The 15,616-nt window shown below is 41.6% G+C and overlaps 1 long non-coding RNA gene across 3 annotated transcripts; it reads right to left on the bottom strand.

The window, feature by feature from the left end:
* Nucleotides 1-759: 759 nt before the first annotated feature.
* LOC139356108 (uncharacterized) lies at nucleotides 760-15,261 on the bottom strand. Of its 3 annotated transcripts, XR_011607496.1 has the most exons (4): nucleotides 14,887-15,261; nucleotides 4,932-5,024; nucleotides 4,332-4,437; nucleotides 760-2,049 (listed from the first exon to the last, which is right to left on the bottom strand). It is a non-coding gene; the product is annotated as an uncharacterized lncRNA (long non-coding RNA). The 3 variants fall into 3 exon arrangements; XR_011607494.1 differs by lacking the exon at nucleotides 14,887-15,261 and having other exon boundaries at nucleotides 4,932-5,749; XR_011607495.1 differs by lacking the exon at nucleotides 14,887-15,261 and having other exon boundaries at nucleotides 760-1,887; nucleotides 4,932-5,749.
* Nucleotides 15,262-15,616: the final 355 nt, after the last annotated feature.

The following is a 15,616-nucleotide window of genomic DNA, read 5'->3' as shown; positions in this document are numbered from 1 at the left end:
AGATCCCTCCCAAAGGCCATCATCTTCTAGTGGGAAAGCTGCCCACTTATCCAGAAGCTGTCAGTCAGGACAGGGGCTCCTCTTTTGATAGTTGAGGTGGGGACATAGAGAGGCATCCCGGTTTGGGTGGGTGGAGAAGAGGCTTTCCAGGAGGATGAAAACAGGCGAGGTCTGAACACACAGGAAGCACTGGGCACAGCATGAGTCTGGGTCATGTAAGGGGGCTGCGGGTCCGAGGGTCAGCAAGGCCAGAACAGGATGGCTCTGAGTGCTCCTGAGAGCATTTGGGGACCAGGAAAGTGGCCCCCCATTTATTCTGAAGACTGCATAAACCTGTGTGAACCCGTTATGGCAGGCTCCAGCTGCATCTTGAGAAACCAGGGCAGACTCAGAGAACACTTGGATTAAAGACACCTGGGAGGGAGGCTGAGATGGGCAGATCACTTGAGGTCAGGAGTTTGAGACCAGCCTGGCCAACATGGGGAAACCCCATCTCTACTAAAAATACAAAAAAAAAAAAAAAAAAAAAAAAGCAGATGTGGTGGTGGGCACCTGTGATCCCAGCTACTAGGGAGGCTGAGGCAGGAAAATCGCTTGAACCCAGAAGGCTGAGGTTGCAGTGAACTAAGATCGCGCCACTGCACTCTGGCCTGGGTGACAACGATACTCCATTTAAAATTTAAAAATAATAATAATAATAAAAAGACACCTGAGAACCCCCAGGCTTGAGGTTTCTTCCAAAACTTTGAGAATCATGGAAATGGGTCTGGCTTGACAAAGCTTTCTTGTCCACAGTGTAGATGGTAGATGAGGAAAAGCAGGTTAGAGGCAGATGCTGGACATGGCCATCCCCAGGGAATGGATGATGCCTTTCAAAGAACTCGGCCCCAGCTTGTGGGTGAGGCAGGCGTGTTCCAGGAGGGCTGAACTGCACGTGCAAAAGTCGAAAGTCCACCGGGATCCCTAAGGTTCCGGGCCTGGCATCTGGCCTTGGGACAGCAGCAGTGCTAGCTTTCTGCACAGACTTTGGGTCGCCAAGTCTAGGCTGAAAACTGTATTGTCTTACGCCCAAAAGAAAGCCCTGTCTCTTCTGTCCTTTGAAGCTCAGGGAGGTAGTAACCAGACGGAACAGAGGTGCCTTTCCACTCTCCCAGGGGATAAACTGTCAGTGGGGCTCAGTGTGTGGAAACTGCTGCTCTGAAGAAATGGAGCAGTGAGGTCTGCTGGTCTGGAGTGCTTCACACACACAGGACACCAGTTGAGGCATAATTCGAACAAACACATACACAAATCCATGTCTATACTTTTAATATATGAAGAAATAGATAACATATATAAATATATGTATCAACATAAATAAATAAAAATTAAAACATAGATATTTATACATGAAACTTCTAAGAGCTCTTTGCCTTTGTGGTGGTGTGCCTCCAGGCAAGAACAAGAAAGCCTACACATGTAAATTAATACATAAAAAGATGTATTACTTAGTAAACATATATAATCACATAGATTTATTTAGAAATATGCATGTATGTATGTACATATATTCAAATATGTATGTATGTACATATATTCAAATATATATGTATGTATATTCATATATACATCATAAACCCTGAAGCATGTGGGTATATACACACACACACACGAATAAACTAAACATAACCCAAAAATCTCACACAAAGACACACACACACCCACACACAGATGCACGTACTTTTACACTCCTGGTCATTGGGCAATGCTGCCACCTACTGGAATGGAGCCAAAAAGCCACATTGCATGACCCCTTTGCAGATGGTAAACACTCAGCCATCCCTTTGAAGCAGGGCCAGTCCAAAGGCCATCATCCTCTGACTTAAAAGCTGTCCACATCGCCAGAACCTGTCAATCAGCATAGGTGCTCTTAGGTGGTTGCATTCAAGGGTGTCTTTCATGGCTGACTGAACCGCAAAGGAGCAGGTGAAGCTTTCTCAGCACAGCTGCATCTTCCCAGTTCACCAGAGGAACCTCACTCAGTGGGGGCTCAGGGATTTGGAATCTCTGCTATTAGGAAACAGTGTGGGACACTCTGTAAGTCTGGAGCGTTTCACACATAGAAGACATAAGCAAAGATATAACTAGAAATAAATATACACACAAATATGAACATTTAAAATGTGTCATGAACTATGTGACACGTGAATATGTGCATCAACATAGAAATAATTTAAAACTGATATAAAGATATTTCTACATACGATACCATAGTGCTTTTTACCAGACTGTGGTGCTGCTTCTCTATGCAAAAGAGTAAAAATCATCTACACACACACACACACACGGAAACTATAATATTGTACCCAAAATATACTTCTTTAACATATTTTGAGATGACCCTTCAGAGGGCCTGCAATCAGAAGGAGCCCTGCAAAGTTGTCTTTTGCAGGTGAGATTCGCAACTTTGTAGAAAAGCTGCATTGATAGAGTCATAATTGAAGCTCTGAGGCCCTCCCTTGTCTGGATGTAAAAAACTGAGAGTCTGACACCTTTAGAGGTCTGAGAAAAAAAATTACCAACTCTTTCTCTGAGGGCTACTACCGGTGACGATTCTTGTAAATAACAAAACCACGTTTCCTAGCCAGGCCTTTCTGTCTCCTCTGTTAACTGGTTTTGCCAGCATCCCCTGTTTTGCCACTATCCATGCCCCTATTCTTTGTGTTACCTTAAGATGTCATAAAACATCGACCCTTTGCTTCTGTCTGAATTCCTATATTCTGTATATTTCATGTGCACATATTCCAAATGTATATACATTTGCATGCTTTTTCTCTGAGTAATCTGCCTCTGGTCAAATGTTACTTTAGAGAAACTCAAGAGGGCAAAGGAGAAGTTTACCCTTGGCCTGTACAATATATCTATACCTCAATAAATACAGATATCATATATACAGACACATGTATACAATGTATGGGGATAAATAGGTAGACATATATAAATTTAAATATATGAAATAAACACAACCAGAAAATAAACACACACAAACTTCAAAAACAGATGCAAACACATTTACACTAGGGGCCACTGGGCCATCTTGCCACCTGCTAACGTAAAGGGAGCCACAAAGGTCACAGGAATATGTTTTGTTTTGTTTTGTGGGTTATTTTTATTTTTATTTTTTTGACACGTGGTCTCACTCTGCTACGCAGGCTGAGATGCAGTGGCATGATCTTGGCTCACTGCAACCTTTGCCTCACAGGTTCAAGCAATTCTCCTGCCTCACCTTCCCCAGCAGCTGGGATTACAGGCATGGGCCACCACGCCCGGATAATTTTTGGATTTTTAGTAGAAACGGGGTTTCTCCATGTTGGCCAGGTAGTCTCAAACTCCTAACCTCAGGTGATCTGCTCTCCTCGGCCTCTCAAAGTGCTGGGATTATAGGTGTGAGCCACCGTGCCCAGCCCAACCACAGGAGTTTTACCCCGTCACTTCCATGTGACCCCACACTGATGGCAAACATCAGCTCACCACTTTAACCAGACCCAGCCCAGGTGCCATCACCCTCCAGTGCAAAAGATGTCCACATTCCAAGAACCTGGCAGTCAGGATTGGTGCTCTCCTTTTGAACACCTTCAGAGCATATGTGGTGTCCCGTTTAAGTGGGTGGAGAAGAGCCTTCGTGCAGAAAAAAAGAACGGCCAGGTCTGAGCCTTCAGCATGTGCTGGGGGCAGTGTGAGTGCATGAGAAGCATGATGGCAAAAGGCTGGAGGGACAGTGAGGCCAGGGAAGGTCTCTGCTGAGGACCATTGACAATTTTCAGGAATCAGGAAAATGGGTCAGACTCTGAAGGCTACTCAATTCTGAGGAAGTTTGTTCCAGCCAGTTTCATCTGGACTGAGAAAACTCTGCAGTTGTTCTTGAGGTACGTGAGGAGTCAGGTGCATGAGGTTTCTTTCGTAAAAATAAAACACATGGAAAACAGAGTTCTGGCTTTCTAGACTCCAAAATAGGTGGCAGGCAAAGAAAACCACGTCAGAAAAAAGGCTGTTGGACACTGCTGACTCAGTGAATGGATAGTGTCTGTCACCAAACTAAAACTTAGCTTGTGCAGTGATGTGATGCTGCCATATCAGATATGAACTGTACATGCACAAGCCAGGAAGCTACAGAGAGCCCCAAGGCCCTGGGCTAGGGATCTAGCCTTGGCCTGAAACACTGCTAGCTTCCCAGCTGGCCTCTGCATCCCAAGGCCAGGCTGAAGTGCATGGACCTACAGAAAGCCCCATCTTTTCTATTTTTAAAATCTCATGGAGGTACCAACCAGATAAGACTTGAATGGAAAAATCACCTGATATTACCCAGTTCCATAGGCTTTTAGCATCTCCATTCATCCCGGAACATCCAGTCAGCTCTCTCTGCTGTGTCCTAGAGCACCAGGAAATGAATAAATAGTCCTAGAATGAGACACAAAGGATAAAGGCAAGTATTAGAGGTGAGTGGCAAGGCAGGCAGTGGCTCTTCTGCCTCATCCCCTCTGCATGAGCATTGTAGGGAGGAGGTCTGGGTGACAGGAATCATTTGAAGTCTCCTCCCTCCTCACTGGAGAGTCGTAAGACCTGAGGTCTACAAGGAACCTACCTTCCTTGCCTTTGTTGGGGGTTACTCAGCAGCCAACTGCCTATGCTCTGGGTCTTTAGTTCGGATTTTGATGATTCCTGGGGGTGCTATAGAGTCATCATGTGCCTTGACAGTAAGTGTGTGGGAGCTAGGTTTAGTCTGGCAGAAAGAGAAGTACAGGGACTCCTGAGGAGCAAAGCCTCTTCAGGAAAGAAGAGTTGAGCTCAGGCATCTCCTTCAGAAGTGCTGGCTCACTGCTACTTCTACACCTCACCGTACCGGGGGAGTCTTCTCTGAGGCTGCCCTGGGTCCTGTCTGCCTGGACACTCACCCTGCAGATAACTCTCTGCATTCAGCAGGGTCTGGCCCAGGCCTCTCCTGGGGACTGGAGACCACTCTGCTCTTCTCCAGACACTGCAGAATTCTGGGGAGGAGAGGAAGGTAGAATAAACACTTTCTTCCTGCTTCTCTAGGTTGCTGGGTCATCTCTCTCCTCCTTTTAGCTGCAGACTCACAGTCTACCCCCTTCTTCTTCTTTACAAGCCCCTTAGGTCCTCCAAGGACCAAAGTAAAAAAATGTTTTAAAAATGTGTAGGTTCATTCTACTTCCACGCTGCTATGTAACTTCCCTGAAGTGACACGCACAGGTTCTTCCATCGGCTTGTGAGGAAGTTTCATCTGCTTGTGGAAAATAAAAGACAAACAAGGGATACAATTCAATATTTTAAAAAATAATATTTAGGAAAATCAATCCTAAAGATATTGATTATAAAAACCCACTATTTTGGTATAAATTTGTCAACCTGAAATAATCAAAGGAAGAGAATCTCATTTCCAAGAGTGTACTCAAGTGAAAGCTGGGAAAACCCCTTCATCTTGGTAAGTGCAGGAGTGAGAGAAATAGAATGCATAAGTCATTTATTTATAGACAGCCATCCACTTCTTAGAATATGCTCACTGTATTCACACAACACTGTTTTTGAGGCCTACTAATAGTGCTTTGTTTATATGTATGTATGCATATATGTGCACAAATATCCATTTCCTATAAAATATATAGTTAATATAGCTATGTTACATCATGATGAAATTGTGTGTAATCACTATAATATATAGAGAAAAATATATACATCTATAAATGTAAATGTATAAAATAAACACAACAAGAAAATAAGCACACACAAAAAACAGTTGCAAATACACTTATACTAGGGACCATTGGGCCCTCTTGCCACCTGCAAATACATTTATATGACATTGTGTGTAAAAGCTATGATATATATAGAGAAATATATACATATGTATGTATATAAATATAAATGTATACAAGAAACACAACCATATCTTATGCATAAAATCTCCAAGTAAAGGTTATCTAAATTTAGTATATATTTCAGTACAATAAACATTGCAAATAAGATCTTTGAAAACGTCCTCTGTGGCTTCTTGTCAGGGGAATATGCCTAGGATGTGATGATGGGACATAAAGTATATGCATAATTATTTTCACTAAGTATGAAGAAAATCACCAACTGTGTCTGCATCCTTGAGATAAAACATGAACACGTCCACATATATTTCTACTAAATTTGGCATAAGCCAAATTTCTAAAATTAATAAATTGATATAAAGTGTCCTTTTTTTTTGAGATGGAGTTTCACTCTTCTTGCCCAGGCTGGAGTGCAATGGTGCAATCTCTGCTCACTGCAACCTCTGCCTCCTGAGTTCAAGTCATTCTCCTACCTCAACCTCCGAACTAGCTGGGATTACAGGCGCCCACCATCAGGCCCAGCTAACTTTCTGTATTTTTAGTAGAGATGGGGTTTCACCATGTTGGCCAGGCTGGTCTTGAACTCCTGACCTCAGGTGATCCACCTACCTCGGCCTCCCAAAGTGCTGGGATTACAGGCGTGAGTCATCGCGCCTGGCGTAAAGTGCTCTTTTGTGCCATTTATCTGATCACTAATTTTTCCAAGTTTCCCTTCACATATTTTTAATCTATTAAAGTTTTTCCTACTTTGAATTACATTCATATGCTTCTCAGTGTTCTGTTGGATTTCACAAGTCTTTTCTTGTTAATGTAAAATATTTTCTTAAAAAGGAATCATTAGAATGAGTGTTCTGTGTGTCTAAAAATCCTAGTTTCTTCCGGATATTTATCCTCTCATTTTTTGTTAGTTACTAGAGCCCCACATATTCAGTTGATAACATCATCATCCATGTAAATACTACACTTCTTAGCCTCCCTTGCAGGACAGTGTGCCCGTGGAACTAAAGCTGGGAAAGTGAGAGAGGCAGAATTGTTTGTCTGTGACTTATAGGGACTTTCCTTACTGGAGGAGTTCTTTTGTTATTTTTTTTTTCCCCTCTCTCTCTCCTTTTTCATGATTGCAGCTGGGGATGCAGTTGTGTTTCCTGGAGCTCCAGCAGCCGTATGTGACTATGAGTAAGGGAGCTGTGCCCTGGGCAAAGTGCGGAGTTCTGGGGAGTGCGGAGTTCTGACGGCTTATGAAGCAGAGCCGCCACACCAAATCTGGATGGCCAAGCCTCTGTCTGATTTTACATCAGCAAAAAGTATGCTAATTTGTCTAAGGGATTGTTATTTGGGGGATTTTCTGTCACATTCAATTGAACCTTATTCTATGTAGTGGAGGCTGTACATAGATCTACTCCATAAATACAGATTATAGAGAAGAATCCTGAATGACACAGGCAATGTGGCTTTGCCATCATGAATTGGTCAAGATTATTCCATTTTCACTTCTGGGTACCTTGAATGTAGTGTTTGACACGTGTTTCTTTTTCTTTTATCACAAGTTTAGCTCATTTAATGACTATTGGGCTAACCATGGCACATTCTTCTTCTGCATGCACCGTACCCTACATCCAGGTTCATGTCACTGTGTGATATCAGTGTCATTGTGACAGCTATAAGAGGATACAGGAGCAACAGTGCAACAAAGTCACCTCTTGGCTGATGTGAGTATTCCCTTAGGTTTAAGTGAACAGGAAAATGGGAGCTCAAAAACAGTCTGTCAAATGAGGTCGCAGAAACTATGTGCAAATTTAATTTAAAATGCTGAGCTCTGTCCTCAGTTGCACATGCCTCTGCACAACAGGTTTCTATTCGGGAAGGGCAGTGTGGTTCTTCTCACATATTTTCCCTTTGTTTTCTCCCAGGCTTCGTGTGAAAGCAGAAGACCCATGAGAGAGCATCTGGAGACTGGTCCTACACTGCTTTTCTCCACAGGAATGTCAGCTGGGCACTGCAGCCACGTGTCCCAGGTGTCACTGAGGAGGGCTGCGTTCCCATCTTCAGTGAGGCAGAGCTGAGAGAAAGCAGGCGGGGTTCACAGTTGCCTCACCTACTTGTTTAAGCAATACATTAACAGTTCAAACTAAAAGAAATCTGAGATCTTATTGAAGCATTTAGAACAACATATAAAGCGCAGATCACTTTTAAATATTTGAGAATGCACACAAACCACATGAAGCTACTTTTGTTAACAGTATATGTTCTTTGCAGTAGCGGTTAGTAGAATTCTTTCGTGAGATGGCTTTTTTTTTTTTATTTTTTTGAGACAGGATCTTACTGTGTTACCCAGGCAGAAGTGCTGTGGTACAATCATAGCTCATTGCAGCCTGGAACTCCTGGGCTCAAGCAGTCCTCCCAAGTAGCTGAGACTGCAAGGACACGTCACCACATCTGACTATTTACCTATTTAATTTTTGTAGAGACAGAGTCTTACATGTTGCCCATGCTTTCTGGAACTCCTAGTCTAAAACAACCCTCCTGCCTCAGGCTCTCAAAGTGCTGGATTACAGGACTGAGCCATGGTGCTCTGCTAGCATTTTTTTTTTTTTTAAAGCAATCACCATTTGGATTCTTAGTTTTCTTAACTTTTAGGTTTCTAACAGTTCAATACACATTCAAGTGCTCCTTGGAATATTTTTTTCTGGTTTAACTACTGGTTTAGGCAATGTCTATGGCTTATTTTAGTGCTAGTCTGTATCCATTTGGTTAGAGTACGTATGAGTAAAGCCAAGGTCATTCAATGACTTCACTCCAATACGTTTTCTGTAATCTCTAATTCTAAAATTGCCTAATGATTTTGGGGAAAAAAAGTGCTTTGGGGACAAATACTTCAGAGTCCCTACTCTGCTAATGCAGAGTCAGTCTTAATTAATAGTGAAAATGACATCGTTTTGCTTTATTCAATGAGATTAACTGAGCAAACATTTATTGAGCAGCAATTCTGGACAAGACATTAAGAAACATACAAAATGGGCCAGGCTCGGCGGCTCACACCTGTAATCCCAGCACTTTGGGTGGCCAAGGTGGGCAAATCACGAGATCAGGAGATGGAGACGATCCTGGCCAACATGATGATGAAACACCGTCTCTACTAAAATACAGAAGATTAGCCGGGTGTGGTAGTGGGCGCCTGTAGTCACAGCTACTCTGAAGGCTGAGGCAGGGGAATTGCTTGAACCCAGGAGGCAGAGATTGCAGTGAGCCCAGATCGCGCCACTGCACTCCAGCCTGGCGATAGAAGGAGACTCTGTCTCAAAAACAAACAAATAAAAAAGAAACATACAAAATGATAATAAATTGTATTGACATTAGGAAGCTTAAGGGAAATATGACATATTAATAAATTACTACAAATTAAGGCATAATATAATAATGGAAGAGAATAAAGTATTTTATTAAACATGTTCTACCACCCACAATTCCAAATGTGCAGCTTCACTCAGGGGAAGTAAGTTTCTAGGCCAGCAGCTAAGGATGCATTTAGTTTATTTTCAGCCTCTCAAAATGCAGTTCTGTAATCAGAATACAAAAACAACCAACAACAACACTAGCCCAAACTTCATTACATTTCAGGTAATACTAAAAGTCATACAATGCTTATAACATAAAACTTTGTTGTGGAGAGTATATTCAATAAACCTTACGTGTAAAGCAGTAAGAGCTCTTTGCCTACAAAACATAAAAAGTAATTACAATTAATACTCTTCAATATATCTAAGATGCATTGCTATCGTTCACTGACTTGCTCAATTGATCCTCTCTCAGTCAACTCATGGCTCTTCCTTACCACTAAGCGGCAGTAAAGGCTAAATAATGATGCAAATCTACTAAAGCATTCCCTATCCAAGTGAAGTTTTCCCATTATTTACACTTAATAAACAAATACATAAATAAAGGTGAGATGGGATTTTAAACTTCCACATTTAAAAAAAAAAGGAGAGTGGAGGGAAAAGTGGGGAGGGGAGAAATAAAGACACGTGAATAAAACGTTTGCTTTACCATTTATCTTTCAAAATGACATGGAATGTCAATTTCAAGATCATTTAATCTTTAAAACAAAAAACAAAAAACACTGCAATCTGAATACCGTCCTTACAAACCTGCCAATCGCTGGTTCACTGTAGTAGGTCTCCCATGTTGCTTATATTGTCACTGAATTACACTTGACCCTTTCATAGGATTACCTTCCACCCTGTGGGTCTTCACTAACTAGGACCCCATCTGCCTGCATGCCATGCTCACCACTTTCCTTGCCATCTATTAGCTCCTTCTTTAGTATTTGATCTTCAGGTCCCCACTTCCCCTTATAGCTCTTTCTAGCACTCTGGTTTTCTCTGTTCCTTTAGCCGACCGTATCCCAGATCAGCTCTCAGAGATGAAAATGGGGGACTTCAGGAGGGAGAAATCAAAGGAAAGCTGTTATTATAACCCTTCCTATCTTATTTTCCTATAAATTTCTCCCTTTCTGTCTACAGTTTCATTTTGCACCAAATTTCCAGAAATGTAATTATTGTGTAAGCTGTGGGAAGACTGCACTTTGTTTGGTTTAGAAATATTTGTTTTGAGTCTTTCCACCAGTTTGGAAATTCATGCTGCAGATGGCGATGCTGCTATTGGCATGTGGGTTGCAAAAGCAACCCACTCATATTTGTTTAAATGTATACTTGTTATTCAGCACCATTCCACATATAAAAAGTATCTATTTTATTACGTGACTTTGTGTAGCAGTGTTAGTGTATGTACATATGCGAACATACACTATTTTATGTACTTTCCTTTTCCTTTTCATTGCCTTCAGGATATTATAGTGATTTTTTGAAATTACATTATGGGTACGTTATAGCATAGATGATGTTCACTTCAGGTGGGAAAGGACACATTACAAAATATTGGCTATGAAAAGGGGCACAGACGTCTGTAATCCTCTTACTTTGGGAGTCTGAGGTAGGTGGATCAGGAGTTTGAGACCAGGAGGTCAGGAATTTGAGACCAGCCTGGCAAACATGGTGAAACCCCGTCTCTACTAAAAATACAAAAATTACCCTTTATTGACAGCTCCTCAAGAAGCCGGAACTCCTCAAGATATGTCCTTAGCTCTCTATACCTCCAGTGATGCTGGTACAGGGCCTGGCACATACCCTTGCCAACTAACTCCTTTTGCAATGGATGTGATGTGGATTTCAGTAGAGGCCACTCAGTGAAATGCACAATTCACTAGGTGATTCAGTTACTGTAATTACTCTCCAAGTCAACCCTTTCACAAACAATCATGATAGAATTCTGAATGAATAATGGAATTAGTATGATTTTACTTGTGTATCTACCACAGAGTTCAGTTAAATTAGCTTTTCTAAAAAGTGATTTATAATCTCTAAAAAGAATCTAAAAGGGATCAAATGTCCCATTTATCACAGAAAAATCTCTTTAATAAAGAAACCTTCAAGCTCCACTTTCCAAGGGTTGTTCTTTGACCTGCCAGTTTACTGGTAGTTGGAAACATTGCCAATAGAAGGAAATTGCTTTTCCAAGGGGGAAAACAAGAATAGTTCTGAACAGAATTTATTTGAAAAAAAAAAAGGTATTTATTTTGAAGCAAGAAAATAACTCCTTGTTTTTGATATTGCAGTTTCTGGCCTAAATGAATTGCAAAAATTCAGACAATGACAAGCTATTTTAATGACATTATCAAGTCACACTCCATAAAAATGGATCTTGAGAGTAAATCCAATCAACTCTCCTAGCAAAGCCATCCTCAAAATATTCTTGAAATTGTAATTTTATATGCAAATCCATTGTTTTTAATTTTTAAGAAAAAGAAATTCCATAGTGCCCATGCCTATTTGGAGTTACTACAAGGGGGGTAGAAAAAGGGAGGTAAATTTGTTTACAATTTATGTCAGGCACAGTGCTAAACACTCTAGTACACATAATTTTAATCCCCAAAGCTGCCTTTCATGGGAGGTACTATTATGTGATTTAAAGAAAAATAGATGAAGTGATGAGGAATTGGGAAGATTAGGAAACTAGTCTGACAGCAAAATTGGGTTTGAGTCCCCATACTGTCTATCTCTAAACCTTATTACCTTTCTGTTAGACCAGGGGAGCTCTTGAACAGCTCTGAATTCAGCTTTAGGCCTGCTCTAGTCATTTCGGTCTCTCCCCACCATTTTTTTTTTTAAGTGTCTCACTCTGTTGCCCAGGCTGGAGTGTAATGGCACAATCACAGCTCACTGCAGCCTCTACCTCCTGGGTTCAGGGGATCCTCCCACCTCAGTCTCTTGAGAAACTGGGACCATAGGTGCTAACCACCACACCCAGATACTTTTTTTGTATTTTCCATAGAGACGGGGTCTCACTGTGTTGCCAGGGCTGGTCTCAAACTTCTGAGCTCAAGCAATCTGCCTACCTCTGCCTCCCAAAGTGCTGGGATTACAGGTGTTAGTCACGGCACCCAGCAGGCCAGATCTCATTTTAAGAAAGGAGAATTTAACCTGAATTGATATTCCTTGTTACCTTTAGTCGTTCATGAACTCCTCTGATCCAGCTTCTGTGCCAATACGTTCTTAAAATGGTTGTCATCCAAAGGAACGAGGCTGTTCTTCATCTTTACCTTTCTTGGCCTCTGCTTTACAATTTAATAATATTGACCACTCTTGCTTTGTAAAAGAATCCCCCTGCCTCTTGACTTCAGGGATACTACACTATTCCTGGTCTTCACATTTATTTTTTCATGATGCATCTGTTTCTTTTTCTGCCCGTTTTGCCCTCTCCAACTGCCTCCCTGGGTACCTTTCCTGGAGCTGAGAGCCTGACTCTCTGGAATCCATGCTGACTTCCTCTAAGAAAGCATCCTTTCTCTTGCTGGAAGGAAGGCTCTTTGCTGCGTCCTCTCTATTCAAGGAGTTGTCTTCCCACTGGAACTCCATTCTATTCTCTGCCCACTGCAGTCTCATTTGTCTGTCTTGCTCTCACCAAAACCACACTGCTATTTTTCTGGTCTGCCAGCCTTAGCCCTTTTCATAGTAAAAGCATAAGCATATCTTAAGTACTCAAATGGGTATTCCCTCCACAAATTTTCCTTCCTTTTCTTTTAAAACAATTTTCTCTTAAGTTTATGACAATCCTAGAACTTAAGTTTCTCTTGCACCTCTCTTGCCATCTCCACCATGGCTGCACCCCTGATCCGGGTCTAAGAGTGGCCTCCTCACCTAGGAGTGACCTCTCCCTGGAGCCCTCCCAGCCTCCTCTCCTTCTAGTTCCCACACTGCTGATTTCAGATTAGTCTTCTCTAGCTACTGCTCTCATCACATCACTCATTGGAAAACCTTCAACAACTCCTTATTTTCAGTCACACAAAGTCTAAAGTCATTAGTTTGACTTTCAGGAACCTTTGTAATCTCAGTATTTCTCTACTTATGCCATCTTATTTCTTGCTACTCTTTAGCACTATTCTGCTTCAATTCAGCCAGCCTCTTTACTTTTTTTTTTTTTTTTTTGAGACAGAGTCTCGCTCTGTCGCCCAGCCTGGAGTGCAGTGGCCGGATCTCAGCTCACTGCAAGCACCGCCTCCCGGGTTTATGCCATTCTCCTGCCTCAGCCTCCCGAGTAGCTGGCACTACAGGCGCCCGCCACCTCGCCCGGCTAGTTTTTTGTATTTTTTTTTAGTAGCGACGGGGTTTCACCGGGTTAGCCAGGGTGGTCTCGATCTCCTGACCTCGTGATCCGCCCGTCTCGGCCTCCCAAAGTGCTGGGATTACAGGCCTCTTTACTCTTTCGAGAACACGCACATATCAAGTTCAGCGCCTTTTTGAAAATGTTCACCTTGCTTGAATTCTCTCCTGACTTGAGTAAGCTTTCCCTCACTCTATCATGTCTTTCTTGATCATGCCAGAGTTTCATGAACTTTCTTTCCTTTTAAGCTTGCACATTGCTTCAAGCCTACATCAAATGCATTCCTTAGCGATTAAATACTTACTATCCTGAACTGCACATTCTTAATTTGCATGTGTCATCCCATAATTTTCCAATCAGACTTAAGCTCCTCATAAATGGAAATCTTGTCAGACTTTTTCTCCTGAGAGTGCAGTAGTAACTGTTGATTGATGCTACTTAACTTGCAATCTGAACCCATATAACCTGATAGGTATAATAACTTAATATTAAAGAGTCTTAACAATTGAACAGAAGTTTCTCGATTTACTTTTTTAGTTTTATTTTTATTTTTTGAGACGGAGTCTTGCTCTGTCACTCAGGCTGGAGTGCAGTGGCAAGCTATCAGCTCACTGCAACCTCTGCCTCCCGAGCTCAAGGGATTCTCCTGACTTAGCCTCCCTAGTAGCTAGGATTATGGGTGCCCACCACCACACCCAGCTAATTTTTTTTGTATTTTTAGTAGAGACGGGGTTTCACCATATTGGCCAGGCTGGTCTTGAACTCCTGGCCTCAAGTGACTCGCCCACCTTGGCCTCCCAAAATGTGGGGATTACAGGCATAAGCCATCGCGCCCAGCCTTAATTTACTTTTAATGTGATTTCAGGACCATTTTACTATCTAAACATAATATGATAAGCAAATCTATAAGCCTAAGAAATAGACAAATTAAGAGGTGATTATTTGTGTCACTGACATTGTTTATTTTAGGATTTGCCAAAGCTCCTTTGAGTATCTCTTTCCAGAAAATTGACCTTCCCATAGATCGTCTCTTGCAAGACATTGATGAATAGGAGATTTTAATGCTAATGTTAGAAGCCAGTCACACAAAATATTTGAGTCACCCATATTAAAGATTAATTTGATATGAAGGTAGGGCATCTATAATATTAAATGTTGCATCATTGAAGAATAGGTCATTTAAAAAAGCAGTAGTACCTGTACTCACAATTTTCAGAACTTCCTGTAATGATATAAACTGGAATACACTACATTAGAGTCTGGGATGAGTAGACGCAGTTAAAAAATAAAACAGCCTTACCTTTACATGATCATAAAGGCATCTTTGCCGAGTACTTGCTGCCTCCAGAGCAAACGTATTGAAGGTGAGGTGAATTAGTTTGTTTACAGGTAGAATTATGATCCATACACAGTTTAAATTCTTGTCATATATTCCATTCGAATCAGAATCAGGAAAGGCAAAGATATTATTCGACCTGTCAGATAACCACCACATCCTTGCTGAGGCCCTGCATTAAAACAAAGACACATCACTATGCAGACCAAACAGAACAGACCTTACATTGCACATGGAGGGTTTTTAAAAGAACATAGTTTCCATTTTCTGTCACACTCTGAGAACATGATCAGATCATTCTCTCCTGGGCTCCCTCCTTTCCTCCCTCTCTCTCTCCCTTCTTTTCGTCCTTCCTCCCCCCAACCCCGCTATCCGTCCCTCCCTCCCTCTATCCCTCCCTCCCTCGCTCTTTGCTTTGAGAGCAGAGTCTTCAGTTCTCCTTCTTACTCATAGAGTTGCTGAGTGGGAAAACACATGGGGTTCTATATATGTTTTTGGAACTGCTGATGTGATTTATTGAAGATTTTCCTAGCCTTGAAAAATCCAATTTTATACAAAATCAAGTATTTTGCATAATAAAACTGGTGGAAAATGTTCATATGTTTTACTTTTATATTCCGCTTTTATGAACACTGTCAAACTGAAAACTGAATTTATGAAGAATTTACCCAACACACCAAGAAAACTGCTGCCA

Source organism: Macaca nemestrina, chromosome 9, assembly GCF_043159975.1.
Source record: "Macaca nemestrina isolate mMacNem1 chromosome 9, mMacNem.hap1, whole genome shotgun sequence".
In the NCBI taxonomy this organism is placed as follows: Eukaryota; Metazoa; Chordata; class Mammalia; order Primates; family Cercopithecidae; genus Macaca; species Macaca nemestrina.
The sequence above is the reverse complement of the archived record's forward strand: the minus strand, read 5'-3'. Positions and strand labels throughout refer to the sequence as shown.